The following is a 22,815-nucleotide window of genomic DNA, read 5'->3' as shown; positions in this document are numbered from 1 at the left end:
GTTTCATTACTAGATAATCAAGAAACTGAACAGTTTCATCATTACAGGATCCCTCCTGTTGCTCTGTTAGAACCACACCCACTTACAACCCACTATCCCTCATTTCTGGCAACCACTAATGGGCCTTCCATTTGTAAATTTTGTCATGTCAAGAATGTTATATAAATGGAATTATAAAGTATATAATCTTTTAGATTGGCTTTTCTCACTCAGCATAATTCTCTGAAGATTCATCCAAGCTGTTGCATATATCAATAGTTTGTTCTTTTTATTGCTGGTTATCTCATTCAATTTCTTCTAAGTTGTCTAAATTAGTGTAAAGTTATCCATAGCATTTCCTTGTTAATCTTTTAATAGCTGCAAGATTTGTAATTATATCCTATATTTTATTCCTGATATTTATTATTGCTTCATATTTCTGAGTCTTGCTAGAGATTTTAATGTTATTGATTGTTTTACAGATTCTGCTTTCTGTTTCATTGGTTTCCCCTGCTCTTTACAGTTTTAAATTTCATTGGTTTTTGCTTTCATCTTTAAGATTTCCTTTCTTCCGCTTTCTTTGTATTAATTTTGTTCTTCTTTTTCTGATTTCTAGAGTAGAAAGTTAGGTAATTGATTTGAGAAGTTTTCCCTTTTCTGATGTAGGAATTTAGGGCTATAAGTTTTCCTCTCAGCAGTGCCTTGGCTGCAAATTACGTATTTTGATAAATTGTGTTTTTGTTTTTATTAATTTGTATGTGTGTATTTTTAAATTTTTATTTTATCCAGGAAGTATTCAGAAATGTGGAGTTTAATTTTTATGTGTTTAGAGATTTTACAGGTTTCTTTCTGTTATGGATTTTTGGTCACAGAACACAAACTCTACATTACTTCAGTTCTTTTAAATTTGTTGAGGTTTGTTTTATGGCCCAGGTTATTTTGGCAAATGTCCCATGGGTGCTTGAAATAAATATGTATATATTCTGCAGTTTTCAGGTGGACATTTTTATATATGTCAATTAGATCCTGTTTTCTTAAAGGTGTTCGGATTTGCTTTATCTTTGCTAAATTTTCTGCCTAATATTTTTATCAGTAGCTGAGAGGGACACCTTGAAGTCCCAAACTATAATTGTACAAGTTTTATTTTTATTAGTATTATTATTATAGTATAATGACAGAGTAATTTTATTTTATTTATTAATTTAATTTTTAGACAGAGTTTCACTCCTGTTGCCCAGGTTGGAGTGCAATGGTGCCATCACAGCTTCCTGCAACCTCCACCTCCCAGGTTCAAGCTATTCTCCTACCTCAGCCTCCCGAGTAGCTGGGATTACAGGCATGCACCACCACGCCCAGCTAATTTTGTATTTTTAGTAGAGACAGGGTTTCTCCATGTCGGTCAGACTGGTCTCAAACTCCCAACCTCAGGTGATCTGCCTGCCTCGGCCTCCCAGAGTGCTAAGATTACAGTCGTGAGTCACTGCACCCAGCCCTGAGTGATATCTTATCTCTAAAAATAAAAAAATTTTAAAATTCCATATTTTTGCCAACATTCTCTTTGTTCTCCTTTTGTAATTTTCTCCCCATTCCAAAAAACTGAATCAACAAATATACTTTGTGATCTTAAAAACTGCTGCAATCAAGTCGTTTCTGTTAATTTTTTAATCAAATATAATTTTGATACTTGCATAGTTATAAAAAAAATGAAACAAAATTCTGGCCTGTGTAAGATTGCTGATTATTCAGCCACATATAGAAACCATTTACGTATGGAAATTTGTTATTTTAAAAAACTTAACATGCCAAATTAAAATATTGCAAAAAATGCTTACTAATTATGCCTCTAAATGCATTATCATTTAAATAGCAGTTAATAGTCCTAAAATGCTGGAGGACATACTTCATTCATTGCTAAATGTCAACAAATGATGTTAAAATCTACTATCTTTAAGAAAGAATCAGAATGAAACAAGAAATGTAAGAAAAGTGTTAATTGCTATCCTTTAAATGAATGAGAAAAGACTTGTGAAATTCTTCAGTTTAATGCTTTAATGCTTTATGCAGGATTGCACCCTTAGCACAATAGGTTATGCGCCTTTCTGAGGCAGTTATACTCAAACATCGATTTCAACTTTAAAATATAATTTATTGCATTAGTCTGTTCTTATGCTGCTATAAGGACATACCTGAGACTGGGTAATTTATAGAGGAAAGAGGTTTAATTAACTCACAGCTCAGCATGGCTGGGCAGGCCTCAGGAAACTTACAGTCACGGCGCATCCTTCTTCACATGGTGGCAGGAAGAAGAATGAGAGCTGAGCGAAGGGGGAAGTTCCTTGTAAAATCATCGGACCTTGTGAGAATTTGCTCACTATCACGAGAACAGGATAGAGGAAACCAGCCCCATGATTCAGTTATCTCCACCCAGTCCCTCTCACGACGTGTAGGAATTATAGGAACTACAATTCAAGATGAGATTTGTAGGGAGGACAGAGCCAAACCATATCATTTATCAAGACTATTCTTTCAGGGATCACTTTTATGCTTTGTTACTAGAAGTTTCTCTGAACATGTAGAGCACCAGAAACTATGGGAAAGGGGAGAAGCGTTGTCTCCTAAGCATGAAGCCAGCTCTGTGTGCTGTGTTGCTGCAACTGACACTTGGTATTGATGATCATTCTTTCCCTCCCTCAGAAGAATAAGAGGGGAGGATGGAGTCTGAGAGGTAATTACTTAAATTAACTAATTAATTCAATCTAATGCAGTTTATCAAGCAACAGTATGTAGAGACTAATGTGCACATTTGCTTAGATGTTCTATAGAAGATACGTCGTCCACAGTTTTTTACAGAAGACTGACATTTTTCTAAGCATTCACAATCAGTATTCCTTGGTTTACACAGTGTATACATCCAGTAATCAGATACATTACTTGAAATGTTTTTAAATGTTAACTTTCTTTGACATTTTAATATTTTAATCAGGAATTTCATTTCCCTAGATAAGATAGCTTTCACTACAAAAAGTGTGCTTTTTCAGGTCATTTGAAGGTAGCATTTTGTCTGAACTTTAGGAACAATGCCTGAAGATAAAAACAATGCCTGAAGATGTTAAAAAATACATCAAGATACAACAGAATATCATATAAAAATATTCATACAGTAAAATGACATGAAATGAGAGTGGTAGTTTTAAAATATATCTACTAATTCTTTGACATGCTTCCCTTTAAGAGATGGAGCTCCATTGCCCTCCGCTTGAACGTTGGGTGGATGTAGTGGCTTGCTTCTATCAAATAGACTATGTAGAGGCGATGGTGTGTAACCTTCAATAGGAGGTCATGCAGGGCCTTGCATCTGTCTCTTCACTCTCTCTGGGATCACTTGCTATGGTGAAAGCTATTAATAGATACCATGTCATCAGAACACTCATGTTGCTTGAACAACTCCATGTAGTGGTCCATGTGGACAGGAAAGGATGCTTCTTTTCAAAAATCATCAAGGAATCCATGCCTTCTGCTAAAGTCACATAATTGAACCATCCAGTAAGTGGATCCTATAGCTACAGCTCCAGTGAAGTTTTGAAGATGCCAGTAACTCCAGCCAACAACATGGCTTGACCCTCAGCCAGAACCATCCAGCTAAGCTGCCTTCAAATTTTTTACTCATAGAAATATGAGAGAATAATGTTTGATGTTTTAAACTCCCAAGTATGGGGATAATTTGTTCTGCATCAATAAATAACTATTACGAATACCTTCCCTTACAGACCTTGACAAATGATCACGTCCTTTGATGTCCAGAAGTAAACATGAACTGACATGTGATAAATTCTGGAAACATTATCAGAAACAGAACTCCTTTCTTTTGACAAACCCAACGCCCCCACAAACTCACTGCCCATTTCAGCTCACCAATATCTTTACATCAATCCACTCTCCTATGATTTCTTTCTCATCCAGATTGGCAGGTTAGAATAATAAATCTAGTTCATTTTTGCTTAGATAGACTTAAATCAGTCAAGTTCTCTTATTTCATTTTTTGGTTTTTCAATTAGATTCTACAATAGGGATATCTATTTCCAGAAATCAGATAACTAACTTTTCACTTACAAATAAGGTATTTTTTTATTTCCATACTTCTGAATATTCTTGTTCTGACTTTGACGCAGAATTTCTTTGTACCTGTGGTCTTTTTACAGAAACTGTCTTGATATCATATTTAAGTACATAAAGAATGGTCTGTATCTTAACATTCTATGTTTGAATATATCAGCATATTGACCTTTTAATGTAAATATTTCAGTAAATTTAATGTCAAATTATCTGGAGCAAGCAAACCTGTGAGTAACTATTAAGGCAAAAATTGGGAGGCAAATAATGGCTTCCTAAAGTGGAGAGTCTTGGGAGTGACATAATTCTGTCAATGGTCAAAGTGTCTTCTCAGAAATCCCACTGTTCTGTGCAAGGAACTCCCAAACAGAATATCCTAAGAGTAACATTAACAACCCCAGCCAAATCCGCTTTCTATATTTTTTCCATCTAAATCCTCATAGGTTTTTTTGTTTATTCCGGGGTGGCAAAAGTTTTGTAATGTGCTAGGGCAGATAACTCTTAGAGGAAAAAAATAAACTTCATGTTTCTTTCTAACATAGATACATATTTCTTCCATTACTTATTTCACTAATGTTATTTGGCTTGGTCAACTACTGCGTATTGCATGATAATTTTTTCTAGGATAAGTTGTTTCAACTTCAAACTTGGAGGGTTTTTAAAAGAAAAACTGAAAACTATTTTTTACTAAAAGGGCATGGGGAGGGATAAGTTGTTTCAAATATCCAAGTTATTGGTAAAATACTTTTATAGTCACAAATGATGACTATGTTTACCTAGTTTTCCAAATTTTGTAATACTCCAAATTGTGAGTCAAACACAAAAATAAAATGTTTGTGCAAATCCCCTTCCTTACATGTCTTCAAGCATCATACAGCAATGTGTTATGATAGAATGTGTTATGGAATGTGTTATGATAGAATATGTTACGGAATGGGTTATGATAGAATGTGTTATGGAATGTGTTATGATAGAATTAATAATTCAGAGCATGTCATTAGGAAAAGTTCCCTGAAAGTTGATTTGAATATTATCTCAGTACTAAATTGGAATAAGGCACAACCAGAAACCCTAGTTTAAAGTCATAGTGACATTTAAAAATTGCGCAAATGAAGTACTGTGGCAATTTCAAATTAAGATTAACAATATTGCCATCACCGGAATCACCCTTGACACCTAAGGCTGAACTGTTTCCTTGTGTTACCAAGTCATGACAATACCAGCTCCTGTCTTATACTGAGAATGAACATTTCAATAGGACTGACAACTGATCCTCAGGAATCCGAAAGGAAATATCAAATAGGTGTTACTTATCCACATGTGTGTCTTCCAGGAAGACCCGGGGAATCTGTAAGGCTCAATATTGCTGGAAATTCACTTAATGCACATTGTCCTTATCCCCAGTGTCTACACAGGAATGATTTAGGGATACAGGTTGCCATGTCTTGATTTAGAACTAAGATCTTAATCACAATAAAACCCCTGCCTTGGCAGACCTTTCCTGTTATCTTCACGAAGATCTCAGCAATAACAGGCACTCAATTCCTCACAATTCTCACAGAACCGCCTTCTGGTTTTTCTGAGCAGCCATTCTCTTTTTGGAATTTGCATTTAGACCAATTGGAGATAAGATCTGGTGCTTTGGGGAGCAGGTGTTAAGAGACTCAACCAAAAGTGGAGCTGTCTGAGAGCTGTAGAACAGTGGAGGTTGAAGCAATCAATTTTATTGCAGTACACTGTTTCTCTTGCTACTAACAGCTGCTGGGAGGATAGCAGGAAAGCTACCCCGCTGAGCAGATTTGAGTCAGAGGATGGAAAATCCACCTCATTTCCAGGCTGAGGGGTCCCACATTAAAAGACCATAAAGTTAAAGTCGTTTAAATAGTAGCTCCAGGGGCACATTAACTTTGCCTTCTTATAAAATGTCCGTTAATATAGATCTCAAAGACAAGTTGCTTGTCATTTTATCATTCAACACAGCATAGCAGGTATTTACAATTGTTTTTGTGCCTCAGACATTTGTGTTTACTGCTACACACACACACACACACACACACAAAGTTTGATTAAATGGACATAAAAGAGCATGCCATCACCATTTATATAGGTGGAAGCCACTATCTACATGTAGCTAACACTGACAATTTGAAATCTTTGCAAAACATTTAAAGTACTGAAATGAACATTTCATCATTACTGTTGGGGGAAAAAAGCACAATTTATTGCCATGCATATTGCTGCAAACTTGGTGAAGCTTTAAGTTTTCTGGATTGTTGATTTTGGAACATTTCTGCCCTGGAGGAATGCCTTAGAGGAGCAAATATGAAATATAAATTCGTCTTTGAGAATTCCGCTGAGTTAGATGGCTGGATGCATATCGACTTGTGAGTACAATCTTCATAGAAAGACCTGAACTGATGCAGGATTGACTGTTCCTGCTGCTGTCAGTTGGATGTTTCCTTGAGAGATCCCTTGAGAGATGCAGCTTATGGGTGCCACACTGTAACTGTAAACTACTTGGGAAAAACAGGAGAGGGTGGGATTAAAAACATGTCTGGCAGCTTAAGGGTCTGGTTTGAACGCCAAGTAGCAGCTGAGACAACTGTGTTATAGTTTTACATTGCCAAAGGGTAGGACTTTTTTTAAGATAGCCAGGTTCTTGTCTACTTTCTTTAAGAATAGATAATGTAATGCTTCTCAACAACATAATTATTTTTGAGTTTTAAAAATAATATATAACAGTGTTTCATATCCAAGACAAATTAAAAGACTGAATTTACAATCAATGTTCCTGGCTAAATGGAATTATATAAATCCGGCTATGTAACGTACAAGCTATTAATGTCGCATCCATATGCTACTACGATGGATAAAATATCTAGATTATTGCTTTCAATTATTATCGTACCTTTTATAGTATAGACATGGGTGTAGGCAAAGTTTTACGGGATATTTCTGTGTGCCCACAATGTAAAAATACCAGAACTTTGGGACGCCCAGGCAGGTGGATCATGAAGTCGGAAGATACAGACCATTCTGGCTAACACGGTAGAACTTTGTCTTTACTAGAAATAGAAAAAATTAGCCAGGCGTGGTGGCGGGCACTTGTAATCCCAGCTACTTGGGAGGCTGAGGCAGGAGAATCGCTTGAACCCAGGAGGCGGAGGTTGCAGTGAGCCAAGATCACACCACTGCCCACTGCACTCTAGCCTGGGCAACAGGGTGAGACTCTGACTCAAAAAAAAAAAAAAAAAAAAAAAAAATCAACTGCTGATAGATTTATAAGTGTACATGATACCTGGAATGAAATTTTTCCAATTTTTTTTTTCAATTTTCAGTTGCTTTGTTGTTTCATTGTGACACAACTGTTTTGTCTGTCGGATTTGAACAATTTGCCTAAGTGGAATCTTACTAATTTCTTTGTGAAGAAAATCAACAAAGTTATTTTAATACATACTGCACTTTCCAGCTTTGAAACAGCAATTCGAATCTCCAACAGAGGCTATTTCACTTTTAAAAACACATTATCAGCTTTTGACTAAAGGGAGAGCACTGTTTAGGGATGCTTCTCATGGAAAACAATTTGATATGATGTATTTGGTGCAAAAGAGGTGTTATAAGAACTTGCTAACAACGAGGCCTGGGGATTGCACCATGAAGGATAAGTCAGCATTCATTCATCTACTCTGGCCATCTGCCCTTGTCTTTACATCTCTTTATATCTGCCTGTCTCTGAGTCCTGTAGCTCATCAGCAAGGCAGCAGCTGTTGGACTTTCTTGCTGAAGATACTGAAGCCTCAAGCCTGAAGCTTCACAGAAAAGGAAATACTAATTTGTAAACATCATCACCCTTCAATCACTTTGTGCGTGAGTCATGGGGAAAACCCAAAGTGATTTGTAAACACACTAGCATACAGAAGTGTTCCCTATTTCACACCTTTTGTTCCATCTATAGGGAGAGCAAGGTCCAGATGCTTATGTAATTCTCACCTTAACCCCACACATTTTGAAAATTACACAGGGCGAAGATGGAAAGGAAAAGTACTTGGGTAGATATGATGCTTACCATATGTGCCAGATTTCAGGTAATTCTCATCAAGCATTAAAATATTCCAAAAATTTCAACATTTGGAGCTAAAAATGCCTCTTCCATACTAACTCTCATGCCTGGAAAGCCATGTGCTTTCCATTCCATGTCTTCTTTCATTTGGAAAATACAGTCCAAAGGATTTTGGTAGAAAACTCATGACTCTGAGGCATACCATGAAGTCTCTTTTTACCCAATTAACATGATCATTTAGACTCACATGGCACAAGCATATTGTTTTGCACATGATAGGTGCTTATTCAATGGTGATTTTATTTAATTTAGCTCAATGATAAATATATTTTTAATGAAACTGTTCACTGTCATTCTACATCCATCAAGAATATAGGCTCACTGAAGTTTCAACTAAAAGTTCATGTTTTTTACAAAATACTTGTGAAACAACAAGCAAATGAGATTTTTAAAATAAATAATGAAGATCATCTTAAATGACTGTAGAGACAATGACACAGAAACACATAATAAGAGAACACACATGTGACATAACTTCAAGGTATCCAAAACTCATCTAATCTCACGTATGTCCTCAGAAGCTTCATCCTGCACCAGAAATATCTGCCATTTTTCTAGGTTCTATTATTAAATATGTTGCATTTTCAGAGGATTCTTGTATAAATGGAAATACATTAAACAGAATGTGTAACAGCTTATCATTTTAGCCTTTATAATTTCATTTGGAAGATTAGACTTTTTTTTGGCTTTTTTCCATAGATTAGGAATATGAGAAACATATAACAAGATGAGTAATTTTTGATGAAAGTGTGTGTACTTTTGGTAAAGTTCTAAACACAGTACATATTCTGAAATGGCGTACATAAATGAGGTGGTAGAAAGATCCCTTGGGCAGCCAGAGGGCAAGCTCACAAGGACACTGGGTTTCAATTAGAAGTTATTCAGAGAAATGAACAATTGCAAAAAGAAGTTTTCTGCTATGTCATTGTTATGGGTTGTGTTCCTCCTCCAATTCTTATATTGAAGTCCTAACCCCAGTGCGTCAGAATGTGACTTCATTTGGAAGTAGGAGCTTTAAGGATGTAATTAAGGTAAAATGAGGCCATATGCATGAACCCTAATCTAATGTGACTCGTATCCTTATGAAAAGAGGGGATTAGCACACAGATATACAGAGAGAAAGCCCTCTGAAGACACAGAAGGAAAACTGCCATCTGCAAGCCAAGCAGAGAGGCTTCAGAAGAAACAACCCTACTGACAACTTGATCTTGCACTTCTAGCCTCTGGAACTGTGAGAAAATAAATGTCTGTGGTTTAAGCCACAGAGTCTTTGCTATGGTAGCCCTAGCAAACTAAAACCATCTTTTTTGTTTGTTTGTTTTAACACGTTAGTGACAAAGAAAAGCCACTCTCTTAGGCCTACCGGCATCTTACAAAATTAATGACTTCAAGCATAATTTAAGGTGGTTCAATAGAGCCAAAGAAGTAACACACAAGACATCATAGACATGAAGTTAAGAAAAGGAAGGGAGTGAAGGGAATGACAAAATATGAAGAAGGACTCCAAGAGACGAGATCAGAAAAGTTGTGAACATGATTACTTAAATCAGAAGAAGTGAGACAAGCAAAAAAATATGTGAGGAAACAAATAGTGGGTACTCACACTGATAATACTGTGCTGTAATTACAAATGACATAAAGAATATCATATGAAATTAGATATGATGTCTTGATATTTTGAAGAATGAATAGCAGGACACGGTAGACAAATAATACTTTCAAGAAATGTCATTATAAGGAAAGTTTTCTTAAAAAACTTATTTGAAGTTTTTGCAGAAAGATCACTTGGAATCAGTGAGAAAATTGAACTATAACACATTTTTAAAGCATACAATTGTATTATGTACTTATCCCATATAGACTATCGAATGTGGCTTACAAGAGTGCAGTTCAGAAAAGAATTAATTTGAATATGCGTGTGAATATAGTCTGTGGCATAATCATACTGTATGCTCAATTCTATGGTACTAAATGATTTCTTAAAACAGATTTTATTTTCTTAATTTTTCTAATACTTGTGCTATTTATGTTCCTTATAACTAAAAAAAAAAAAAAAAAAAAAAAAAAGAACTGACAAATTATGGCATTTTTAAATGATTTAATTGATAATTCCATAAGCATGACAATAGGACATGAAAATCAGTATGAAAGCCATGGCAAAAATAAACAGGTAGGGATTAAATACAGTGCTCTGCATTAATTTAAAAGAAACAGTATTGAAAGATTTTTAAAATATGGTTAAAGTAACTTTTCTTATAAAATTATTTTCCTAAGTATTCCTGAGCAAAAAAAAGATACAAAAGTAGTCAGCTAATCCTAGGAGAGAAAAAATTGACATCATCTCTTTATCCCAGAGCTCATTCTCTATCATGGCAGTGTACATCCTCTAGAAAAGAATTGACACCATCTATTTATCCCAGAGTTTGTTTCTCTATCATGGCAGTTTACATCCTCTAGTAGGTGATCTTAAGTTTTCCTACTTGGACTGAGAGTATTTTTTCCTTTTGAACTTTCAATCTTGAATAGATTCTCTTGCTGAATATTATAGAATATTAGAGTATATATCTAGATATTTTCTATATCACCAAAGGGTTAATTAGGGTGGAATGCTTTGTGGTATATGTCATTTGGGAAAGTTAAGAAGCCATTGCAATCCAAGATAATTAGGAGGAAAAACAAAAAGAAAAACTAGTGTTGAATGTTTGAAATAAACATTATTCCCAATCATCTACATGTCTTATGAAGTTATTATAATGGAGCCATGAACTCAAACAGAAAAAGCGATTGAGTATTATGCTGCTGCTGAGAATAAATGGGATGCTGCAAAAAATCTAGCTATAATAATATGGTTACAAATTTGACCAAAAATCTTGGGATTCCTGAGATAGCCTATCTGTCATTTTAAGGGTATAATTGTTCAGAAGCCTATCATATACCTGGAAGTATCTTAGATGTCTCCCAAAGATGATCCTCAACCCTCAAAAACAGCACCATCATATACATACTATTTTCTTTGGGGCTAACTGGTAGATACAAGAAAGACCATCATCATTGGGAACATTGTATATCTTACATTTTCCTGGGAACCATTATTGATTTCTCACTAGACCCACTATAGAGTATGAGGGTTTCACTCCCTTTCAAAAATACTCCAGAGTTTTAAAGGCTGACTTATTTTCTATAAGTAAGAAAATATAATTTTACATCCCCCTATTTTGTTCACTATGTGACTCTGTACAGCATAAACAACTGCAGCTTGAGCCTGCAGATTTCACTGAGAGCCTAAACTCTCAGTATAAACACGGCTCAGTAAGATCTAGGACAGAAGTCATTCTTGGTGAGTAGAATCTAAGTGATCCATCATGGGAATACTGAAGTTTCTCTTAAGATGATGTTCTTCCTAATAAGAATTACGATTCTTATTCTCAAGTATGTTTTTTAATGGGCTATGGAAGCATTTTTTAAATGGGTTATTGAAACTAAAATATGTATTCACTTTTAAAAAATCACTTTATAGCTTTAATAAGGCACCTAAATAACACAATAGATTATACCCTTAGAAACCTTCTTGAGCATATTTATAATATGTTTTGAAATTTCTCATCCAATTATTGCCTTTACGATAACATTTCTGTCAAGGGGTATTTCTTGGATGCAAAACATTTTTTTTTTCAAATTTATCTTATTAAGTTGTTTGGATTAAGACACTGTTAAACCCTTTACTGAAATTCCATAATGCATTGAAAAAGATAATTTCTCAAAGTGCCTCACCAAACCAGAGTGTGTCTGAAAGCTGAGAGAGTCAGGATCCATAAAATCAAATTGATAAAGACTAAACTGATATTCTTGTAAGTAAAGATTATCAAATTTACCTGCAGCACCCATGAAACATTTTTTATCTGCAATAAGCTTCACAGTTTCTTCCTAGGAAAATTTATGTTATCATGGTTGTTTCCACAGTTTACATGTATTTCCCTGAATCATCATGAATATAATCTAGAATTAATCAAATGCATGTACTAAGAATGGGGGAAATAATAATAAGATGGCTTTGTTTTCATAATTGCAGGCCACTTTGAGTAACTAAACAAAGAAACGGGACCACCAATGACAATTAGGCCGTATGAAAGTCTCAAGATGACGAGTGACTCATTCTGCTTAAAGATACCAAAAATAAGTAGGCTGGTCAAAATGCGAAGTAATAACTACATGACAAGTATGTCTTACTTTTGGTGTAACCATTAACACCGCTAAATATTTAAATGGAGAATATGTATATATTTAGTATATATCAAATTGATAGATGTATACCCAAAGTATTTTGATTAAGTGTTAGATCTGATTTATTAGAATATCACAATATAATTTAGTAGAATTTTGCCACATTTTGGCCTAATTATTTCTTTAAAAATAACCCAAGTAGAACTCTCAAAATCTCTTTGCAAGTGATCAAATAAAAGAACGTTGTTAATTTTAGCAATTTATTTTCCTACTAATGTTAATACATCATACAGAAAACTACATTAAGGAAAAAAATTCAATTTTTAGATTGAAAAAGAAAAGCACAAGTTAAATATTTCCCTTTCTATCAAAGTGCCATGAACTTGAAAGGATTTGCAAAGTGGAAACAGGTGTAGTCAACTGTTAGAGTATTTTTAAAATTGTTTGACACGTTCTAAGAGTGGGATCCAAAACTGAAACTTGACATTACTCTAAGCATTGGAAGATCATAAATCACTTTAGACAGCACGCCATGGTCTTAGTTCTTTCACAATGAAAATATTTTGTAACTGTGATATTATTATGCGTTAGGAAAACAAAAAATAATACCAAGTTTAAATAATAAAATAAAAATTTAGCTTTTTCCCTACATGTGCTATACATTATACATAATTTCATATAGTTTGTAGAACAATGAAAGATATTTTTCTGCATTTGCATATTTAGATATTTTATTAAAGGCTAGATATTTTTGAGTGTTAATTTAAAGTGGACTTCATGCACATTCATGTTTTATAGTTGATTTAAGAGATACATAATTAAAATTGCAAAGGAATGAATACTTCAGACAGAAAATTTTATATTAAATTTATTTTTTGTAAGTAAGAATGGACAATTGCATACAAATGCTAAGAATTTCACTTTTTGGAATGGCTTTTTTTCAAGGATTCTAATTTTTTTATGGAAAAATCTTATAACAACTTTATCTATCCCCATTACCCCATAGTGATACTGTGGATATAAGATAATCCAGGTCAGAAAAGTAGCAGACATAATTCTAGTTCCTTCTCCAGCTCTCTACATTCATGTTCTCACTCCAAGTACAACTTTTCGAAAACTAACAATTGTGCTAAATGCTTAAGATTGCTTCATAATGCTTTATACTGATTCAAAAACAAAATGTACTGGCTCTCATTATATGTAACAAGAATAAATTGAATCATTTATTTACATCAAAAGTAGATATTTTAACATGAGTCAAAACTATTTAATCTTTAAAGAAATTTAGTTAAGCAATTTGCCTTAGGTTAACCTATAAGATACATTTGATGACATTACTCATGACATAGAGGTTATATCAAATTCTCAAAGAAATTTAGCAATTTTTAAATTTTATTTTATTTTTGTCAATGTTCACTTGCTTGGGATTTTCCCCTCTCTGATTTTAAGAGATTTACTTCTGGATGTTTGTTCAATTCCCTCATTTTTTTTTTTTAATTCCCAGGTCCACTTCAGTCAGAGAAACGTATTATACTAAGAATAAAATTCAGTCTTATAGCGATTTTTAACATTGAACTATCATTTCCTGATGCTCAATGATACTAACACCACATGCTATAATTTAATGTTTTTCTATTTTCTAAAGAATCTCTTCCTGTTATTAATTTTTCAAGATCTGAACACATTTCATGGATTGAAGGCATCCAAACAGCCTGTAGCAGGAAAATATATAACACACATTCCTTTAAAAATGCATACAATAACAGCTGCAATTTATAACAACAAGTGAAAGGAAAGATGAAGGAAATATACAAATCATAAACTTCAAGAAACACATAAATCTTTATGAAGTCTTATCATAACTCAGGCAGAATGTTATCCTTTCAAAATCTGCCAGATCACCCCAGACATTATATCCAGTTTGAAAACTCAGGTGCTTTGAAGTTGTTATCTTTGAAGTCCTCTTAGCTTTGGGGTTTTGGTCACTCCTCAGATCACAGCAATGTAGGCATTAGTTCTATGTGGTCCTATTGTTTCCCTAGGCCCGTTATTGTTTCTTCTTCCCTTTCGTACAAAAGCACATAATTTTGTTCTCCATGATAAATAATCTGAAAAATTTAAACACAGTTGCATAAAAAAAGTTAAATGTATAAGCGATAATAAATGACTTGGTTGATTTGCAAAGAAAAAAATACCTCTTTTCTTTCAAACTACTGTCTTCTTCATTTTTTCCTTTCTTTTAAGAAACTCAGTCTGTACTGTACCATTCAAACCCCCTCTGCCTACTTGGTTTTTGTTGCTTGCAGGTAAGATTTTGGCCAGAATATGCATACTTTCTGGTCTTCTCATGTTCATTTGTTTATTCTTTCTAACGAAAATTGGTTCGAATGTCTACTAAGTGCCAAGCACTATTCTAGGTGCTAGATACATTAGTGAACAGAATCACAGATAACCAAGAAACTTATATTCTAGTTGGGGAAAGGCATTAAAAGTGAATGATTCTATGGAAAAAAAATGAAAATAATCAAGCATGGTAAAGAAGATCAGAAGGCCGGTGTCAGGAATGGGAGGCAGCAGGGAAGGATAGAAGGGAGAGGCAGGACTTAATATTAATTATGATGAGGGCAAGCCTCATTGAAATGGTGAGATTTAAACAGGGAGATGAGTTTAGCCAAATAGATATCTGGAAGATGAACATTTCAGAATAGATAGAGCAAAAATCTTAAAACAGGAACATATCTGGTAATGTTCACACATCAAGGAAGCCAATGTGCTGAAGCCGACTGAGCTTATGAAAAATGGCAGGAAGAGCCAGGTGGGGGAGGGGCAAAAGGCAGACCACGAGAGACCACGTCGGCCATTTTATCACATATTTTAGAAGGATAGTCAAGTATCCAGGCAAGAGATTGTGGTGATTCTGAAAAGGGAAATAACAGCAGTGGATATGTTTTAAAGATAGAGTCATCATCATTTCCTAAACAGAATGGATATACAATGTAAGAAAAAGAAAAAAGATAATTACTGTTCCAAAGGTTTCTGCTTAAACGACTACAAGCATGGAAGTAAAGCAGATTTTCAGGAAGCAGGAAGTAAAGGAGCGGTATAAGGACAGAATATTTGAAATTTTACAATGTTTTAAACATGCTGCATTGTGGATGTCTATTAGACAGTGAAATGGAGATGTTAAGTAGACAATTAAATATGAGTCTGTGGTTTGAGAGCACAGTCTGACCAAGGGCGTTAAAAATTGGGAAGTCATCAGCTTTTAAATAATATTTAAAGTTATGAGACTGGAGGAGATGACCATGGGTCTGTAACACACACAGACACACACACACACACACACGTACACACACACACACACATACACACACGCACACAAAATCTAAAATCTGAACTTTGGGCCATGCCAATCTTTTAATGGCTCAGGCAAAAAAGAAGGAACCAGCAAAGGCAACTGAGAATGAGGAATCAGTAGATTAGGAAGGAAGTCATCAAGTGCAGAGTTCTGGAAATAAAATTTTAAAAGATGTATAAGGAAGGGACAGAGAACAACAGTATTAATGCTGCTGGTAGGTTCAATACTTCCAGTAAACACGGTCAGGTACTTTTAGAAGTTAGATATATGAAAGGGGTTCTATTTTGTTCTGAAAAGTGATAACCAAGCTACCAACCAGCAAAACTTGTAAAGGAAAGGGTTATCAGAAATCATAAAGTTGTTTCTAGCATTACTGTATTCTGAAACTCTGATTTTGAGAAAATATATCATTACACATATGTGACAGTATTCAAGTCGGATTTCAGCAGCCAAAACTTCAATGATACTCGTGGCTACTGAATCTGAATGTACAATTTTTAACATCTTCCAAATGCTTTTTGCTGTTGAATAGAAGAGATTTTGGAGTAAAAACAATCTTTAGCTCATTCTTCATTCCCTGAAACCTTAGAGGCTGTTCCAACATATGTTCAATAGCATATTTATGGCTGTGATTGACTCCAGAAAACTGATTGTATTTAATCCTCTCATTATTACCTTTAGGAATAGTACACAAGTACATACTTTGAATTTTTTTCTATTCCTGAAACTAAAGGGATCATAATAAAGCCTTGACACAATAAAGGATGTCTGCCAAATGTCAATCATTTTCCAAAGGGGTCTTTGGGGAAAGTTACTGATGAAAACACTCCCAAAATGCTTTCTAAATATTAAAAAATGGAGCATTAAAAAAAAGACTAAAGGCATTCTTAGACCATTTGGAAGCATGAATTTATGCTTGGCACACAACCTTCACTGATTCTCTCTCCCCATGGCCCATCCTAAACTCAAGGTGTCCAGACAAAATCTTGCCATATCCGCAAATATTACATAATTAAATTTTACAATAGCCCTTCTAGATTTTACTTTAAAAGATTTCTCAATTAATACTAATCACTTAAAAGACTCTTTCTGAAAAGCAAAAAAATGAATTCCATCAAAAAATTAGTATAACTTTTGGTAAAATAAAGATTATTTTTTAATAAAAATCATGGACATAATAGAAAAAATAGTTACATTTAAGTAGGAGGCATTAATATCATTTATTAAATATATGGTACAGGAGATCGAGACCATCCTGGCTAACACGGTGAAACCCCGTATCTACTAAAAATACAAAAAAAAAAAATTAGCTGGGCGTGGTGGCGGGCACCTGTAGTCCCAGCTACTCGGGAGGCTGAGGCAGGAGAATGGCTGGAACCCGGGAGGCGGAGCTTGCAATGAGCTGAGATCCGGCCACTGCACTCCAGCCTGGGCGACAGAGCGAGATTCCGTCTCAAAAAAAAAAAAAAAAAAAAAAAAAAATATATATATATATATATATGGTACATTCAGACACTGTCCAAAGTCCTCAATATACAAATCTCAATCAACTGTGAAATTACCCTTTGCTTTAGATACAATTATTATGCCCACTTTATAGAAAATCAGTAATCTTGCCCGAGTCACACCTAATAGTGTAAGTGAAAACTGCCCCTTGGAAAGCCACTGTGATAGTTGTAACTCCAGATCATTAGTGTCAGTCCTGAACTTGACATTTAATGTTTATATCATTTTGAAAAATAATTCACTTAGCCAATCAAGAGACTTAATTTCTTCTTCTAAAAAAGTGATATTATCTTGAATTTTAAGTGCATTATCGTTGAAAAATATAAAATATAAAATTTCTAATTATAATGGCAAAACATAAAAACCAAATACTGCTGAAGTATGTAAAGTAAAAATTTCAATTCTTTATTGTGGCAGACATTGTATTATTCAGAACTCTCCAGAGAAATGAAACCAATAGTGTGTGTATGTATAGGTAGATTAACCTTAAAGAATTGGCTCACCTGAGATTTGGACTCACTGTCAAGTCTAAAATCTGCAGGGCAGGCCAGTGGCATGGAGACCCAGGGAAGAGTTGATGTTGCAGTCTTGAGTCCTAAGGCAGTCCAGAGGCAGAATTTCTTCCTCTTTGAAGGACTTCGGTCTTTATTCTTAAGGTCTCCAACTGATGGATGAAGCCAATCACTTATTATGCAGGGTGATCTGGATTACTCAAAGTCTACTGATTTAAATGTTAACCACATTTTAAAGATACCTTTATATCAACATCCCGACTGGCATTTGACCAAACTACTGGGCATCATAACCTAAGTTAACACACAAAATTAACCATCAGAGTCTAACCCTTGTCAACTTGGCAACCACACACATATCCTTAAACCATACTTAATTGCACTTGATTATTAAAATCCTCCTTTGCTGAGGTCATACTTTAGCGAGCATTCACATGGGACACAAATATTTTTATGTTTTTCTCCTATTCAGAGAGGTATATCCACATATCCTTTCCCCAGACCTCCCTGTCATCAATTTTCTGATTATGTTACTTTCAAGTTTTTAACCATCCATCTGAATCATTGAATTCATGTACAATCACATACCTTGCCATTTCTCTTTCCAAGCAAAATGAATAACCAGGCACACTGCTTAAATTTCTGCTCACTGGAATTTTTTTTTTTTTTTTTTTAATCATCCTTCATGGATGTTCCAGAAAGGGACTTTAGTGCTGCATCTGTCTCCTTTCAGGTGGTACTGAATATCATCCAGAACCATCTGAAATCCAGGCCCCAGTGTTCTCTTCCTGTGTCAGCTGATCACAGGGAACTCCCTATGAGGCCATAGGTAGAGGCTGGGAAAGAGAAGGCAGTGTAGCAGGAGTGGGGACCATGAGCATTTGGTCTGTTTCTTTAGGCAGCTTATGCCTTTGGGACCTGCTTGTCCAATCTCACACATTTCTTGCATTCGATGATGGAGTGCTACTGTGCACACTCAACTTTATGGCTTGGTGGGCCCATTCATGAGGGCAGCATAAATTGCATGGTAACTTGATGGCCCATGTTTAAGTAATCAGTCTCTACTAAGGCCCAGTAGCAAACCAAAAGCTGTTTCTCAAAAGGAGAGTAGTTATCCACAGAGGATAGCAGGATTTTGCTCCCAAATCTGAAGTGTTTGCACTGTAATTCACTTACAGGGGCCTGATGAATGCTTCAAACAAAATTTTTATCTGCCATTGATACTTTATGCACCAAGAACATGCTGGATAATATGGTCTAAGTGGCAGAGCAGATGGCACTGCACTGTGGAACTGTTACAAACAACTCTTCTGTTCTGGGCCCCACTCAACTCTAACAGCTTTCTGATAACTTGGTAAGTCATCTAGAGAAGCACACCCAGGTGAGGAAAACATTGCCTCCAAAATCCAAAGAAGCGCACTAGGCATTGTGCCTCTTTCCTGGTTGTAGGAGAGGCCTGTTGCCCAACTTATTCCTCATCTTAGAAAGAATATCTTTACATGTCTCATACTACTGGATCCCTAGAAATTTCACTGAGGCAGAATTCCCCTGAATTTTTGTTGGAGTTCTTTTTCATCCTCTGACATGCAAATGTCTTACCAATACGTTTCAAGTAGTTACTACTTCTTACTTACTAGTTCTAATCAGTATAATGTCATCACTGTAATGGACCAGTATGATGTCTTGTGGAGGTAAAAGCAGTCAAGTTCTCTGAAAACTAAATTAACAGCCTAGGGCTGGGAAATGGGTATACTCTGAGGTAGGACAGTAAAGGTGTATTACTGGCCTTTCCAACTGAAAACAAACGGCCTCTGGTGGTTTTTATTAACAGAGATGGAGAAAAAATTATTTGCCAAATCAATAGCTACATATCAGATACCAGAGGATATGTTAATTTTCTCAAGCAATGAAACCATATCTGGTACAGTAGCTGCAACTGGAGTCACTGCTGTGTTAAGCTTAGAGCAATCCACTGTCGTTCTCCAAAATCTATCCATTTTCTGTTTAGGCAAGTTGGTTGGGGATACAGTGAGAGTCACCACTCCTGAATTTTTCAAGTTTCTCATGGTGGCACTAATCTCTGTAATTTTGCTTTCGATTTACTATCTTCTTAGGAAGACGAAGTTCTAGTGGCTTTCAGTTGGCCTTTCCCACCATAAAAGATGTCACCTTATAGGTCAAGGAAGCGACGTGTGGATTTTGCCAGTTGTTGATTATATCTATGTCAATTATGCATTGTGGAACTAGGGAAATAGCCGCAGGATGGTTTTGGAGACTCACTGAACCCCACTGTGAAATAGACATGAGGCAAAACATCACCTTCATAAACTCCTACTCTGACTGATAAATCACCATGGCATTTGATGTCTCCTGGAAATTGTATCCATTCAGAGTCAGTGTCCAGTAATCTCTGAAAATCCTGATTATTCTCTTTTCCCTGATACACAGTCACCCTGTATGATAAAAGGCTTACATCCCTGTTGGGGAAGGCTGGAAGAATTATTGGCAGTGTAGCTGGGTGCTTCCTCAAAGTTATCCCACCTCCCTTCACTTCAAGAATTCGGGCTTTATAAACTGACTCAATTCTGAGAATTGATTGAGGGGCCATGACTGTCTGTTTTTATGATTCAAGTTAAACTTTTGTTCACTTTCCTATAGTGCTTATACAGACCAAGTACGAATTTAGTAGATTTCCAATTTATTTCACTTCTAGGAAAGTGATCAACTAGCCAATATCATAGATCTCTGTGAATCAGACTACTTTAGGTACCGCTTTGACTCTAGTGCCCATTATAATAACCACATCTACCTTTATTTTAATGACTAAGTATCACCACTTGGCCTCTGACACAGTGAGATCTAATAATTTTTATTGAATTTTAGTTTCCCAATTTAATGTCAGCAGTTCACACTATAATTTCTGGCCTGCAAAGAAGAGTGATCACGGAGCTCTTCAGTGAGGCTGAAGTTCCCCTCACAAATTTATTTCTCATGTTTGTGTCAATATGTATGTCCTCTGGACTCTTCCTATGGTGCGTGAGGAGGTCTCGCATGATAAATTCACTCTTCTATTCCTATTTTCCCAAGGCTTTGGATTCTTTTTTCTACTGTATATGAAGGCAGTTCTGGAACGTTAACTAATTAGTGTAGGTCACCTTTTGTTCATGTTTCAGCTAACCAACCAACCAAACTGTTAGCGGCTTTTCTAACCCCCCAAGGTGCAATATTAAATCAATAATCTTTGTTTAGTTGGCTTAAATCAATAAATTTGGCTTGTTTCAACTTTATGTATTTTCTACCAATATCCCACACTCTTAATATTCATTCCCATACATACTTTCCATATTTCTGTCTGGATAAATTTTTAAATCATATAATTTTGTTTAGAGTGCAGCATACCTCCTCACAATCACAATTTATATCTGCCTTAGTCCATTTTGGTTGCCATAAGAAACTAGTTTAGATTAGGTACCTTGTAAACGATTGAAAATTATTTCTCACAGTTCTGGAGGCTGTAAAGTCCAGGATAAGAGCATCAGCAGATTCAGTGTCTGATGAGGGCCTACTTGCGGGTTCATAGAACAGCACCTTCTAACTGTATCCTCACGTGGTAGAGGGAGAAAGGCGGATCTGGAGCCCATTAATTAGAGCACTAATCTCATTCATGATGCCTCCAACCTCAGGACCTAACCACCTCCCAAAGACCCCACCTTCTACCACCACCACATTGGTGATTAATTTTAACTTATTTAATTTGGGGGGAACACAAATATGCAGGCCACAGAAATACTTCACCTTTCAGGGCCTTCTGTAACTTGAGTTTAGTTATAGACTAGAAGCAAAGCAGGGTTCTGGAACTGTGTCTAGAGGTAAATCAGCAGTATCTTATAAGGCAACTGTCTCAGAGAAGATCATTACAGTTTGTTCAAGCAAATTAGTGTTAATCTCTCCAGATGGGACAGAGGGGAATAGCTACCTCTACTGGTAAAGAAGACCCAGCAGAATTTAGAAGCTTAATGTCCTCATCCTCATCAGAATTTTATAATACAGTATGACCACATTTCACTTTTCAAGATCTTATTCCTTCCCAATCAACGCCCTCCATTTACCAGTAGATACCTTATGAGATTGGGAATTAAATTTGTGTTATAATTCAGCCACTAATAGAATGAGAATCTGGGTCTGATTTTCAGCACTTTCTCGTTTAGGATTACAGAAGATAAGGTTTTCTTTTGAAGCAGACAATATAACCTTTCAGGTAATTTATGCAGTGCTTTAGCTGGAAATTCAACCCTTTGAGCTCATACTTTTGTGTATCCACTTTTTTCAGTACAATTAGGAACAACCAGCCAATTTCATTTTACTTGTTAGTTTGACAAAAATCTTCTAAGGTATCAAATACATAGTCACCCAAAAACCTGCCTTTTATGAGTATTTAAACAGGCATATCCAATGATGATATTTTGCATATTTCTATTGACACATCACACCATGGCTATCAGTGTCCTCTTTCCTGCTAGAAATAGTGCCTTTAAATCTAATTGAGTGAGAGAATTGATTCTAGAAACCCAAGAACCAATTCAGAAAACTCATCCTTAAGATTTAGTTTTCCTAAAACCAATCTCAGTACCAAAATTTGTATTAGTCAGAGTTCTCCAGAGACAATAAATAAGTTCTATCCAAAATCTGCAGAGCAGACCAGCAGTATGGAGACCTAGTGAAGAGTTGATGTTGCAGTCTTGAGTGCCAAGGAAGTTCAGGGGCAGAATTTCTTCCTTTTTAGGGAAACTCAGTATTTCTCATAAGACCTTCAACTGATTGGATGAGGTCAACCCATGTAATGGAGGGTAATTTAGATTAGTCAAATTTTACTGATTTAAATGTCAATCACTTCTTAAAAAAAATACCTTCACAGCAACATCCACACCTGTGTTTGACAAAAAAACTGGGCTCCATAGCCTAACCAAGTCAACACGTAAGTTAATCATTGTACTGTCTAATGTTTATTT

At 35.5% G+C, this 22,815-nt stretch overlaps 1 long non-coding RNA gene and 1 other non-coding gene across 2 annotated transcripts in view; one reads left to right on the top strand and one right to left on the bottom strand.

The window, feature by feature from the left end:
* Window positions 1–2,493: 2,493 nt before the first annotated feature.
* LOC126949590 (small nucleolar RNA U3) lies at window positions 2,494–2,706 on the top strand. The gene has a single exon (XR_007723856.1). It is a non-coding gene; the product is annotated as a small nucleolar RNA U3 (small nucleolar RNA).
* Window positions 2,707–12,634: 9,928 nt separating this feature from the next.
* The window catches only part of LOC126947888 (uncharacterized), a 48,123-nt gene continuing 37,942 nt past the window's right edge, over window positions 12,635–22,815 (bottom strand). Inside the window, exons 3-4 of the long non-coding RNA XR_007723240.1 lie at window positions 17,798–17,958; window positions 12,635–14,538 (exon numbers count right to left, since the gene is read on the bottom strand). This is a non-coding gene — a long non-coding RNA (uncharacterized LOC126947888). The remainder of the gene's footprint in view (window positions 14,539–17,797; window positions 17,959–22,815) is intronic.

Source organism: Macaca thibetana, chromosome 2, assembly GCF_024542745.1.
Source record: "Macaca thibetana thibetana isolate TM-01 chromosome 2, ASM2454274v1, whole genome shotgun sequence".
Lineage (NCBI taxonomy): Eukaryota > Metazoa > Chordata > Mammalia > Primates > Cercopithecidae > Macaca > Macaca thibetana.
This window is presented reverse-complemented; position numbering and strand designations above follow the sequence as displayed.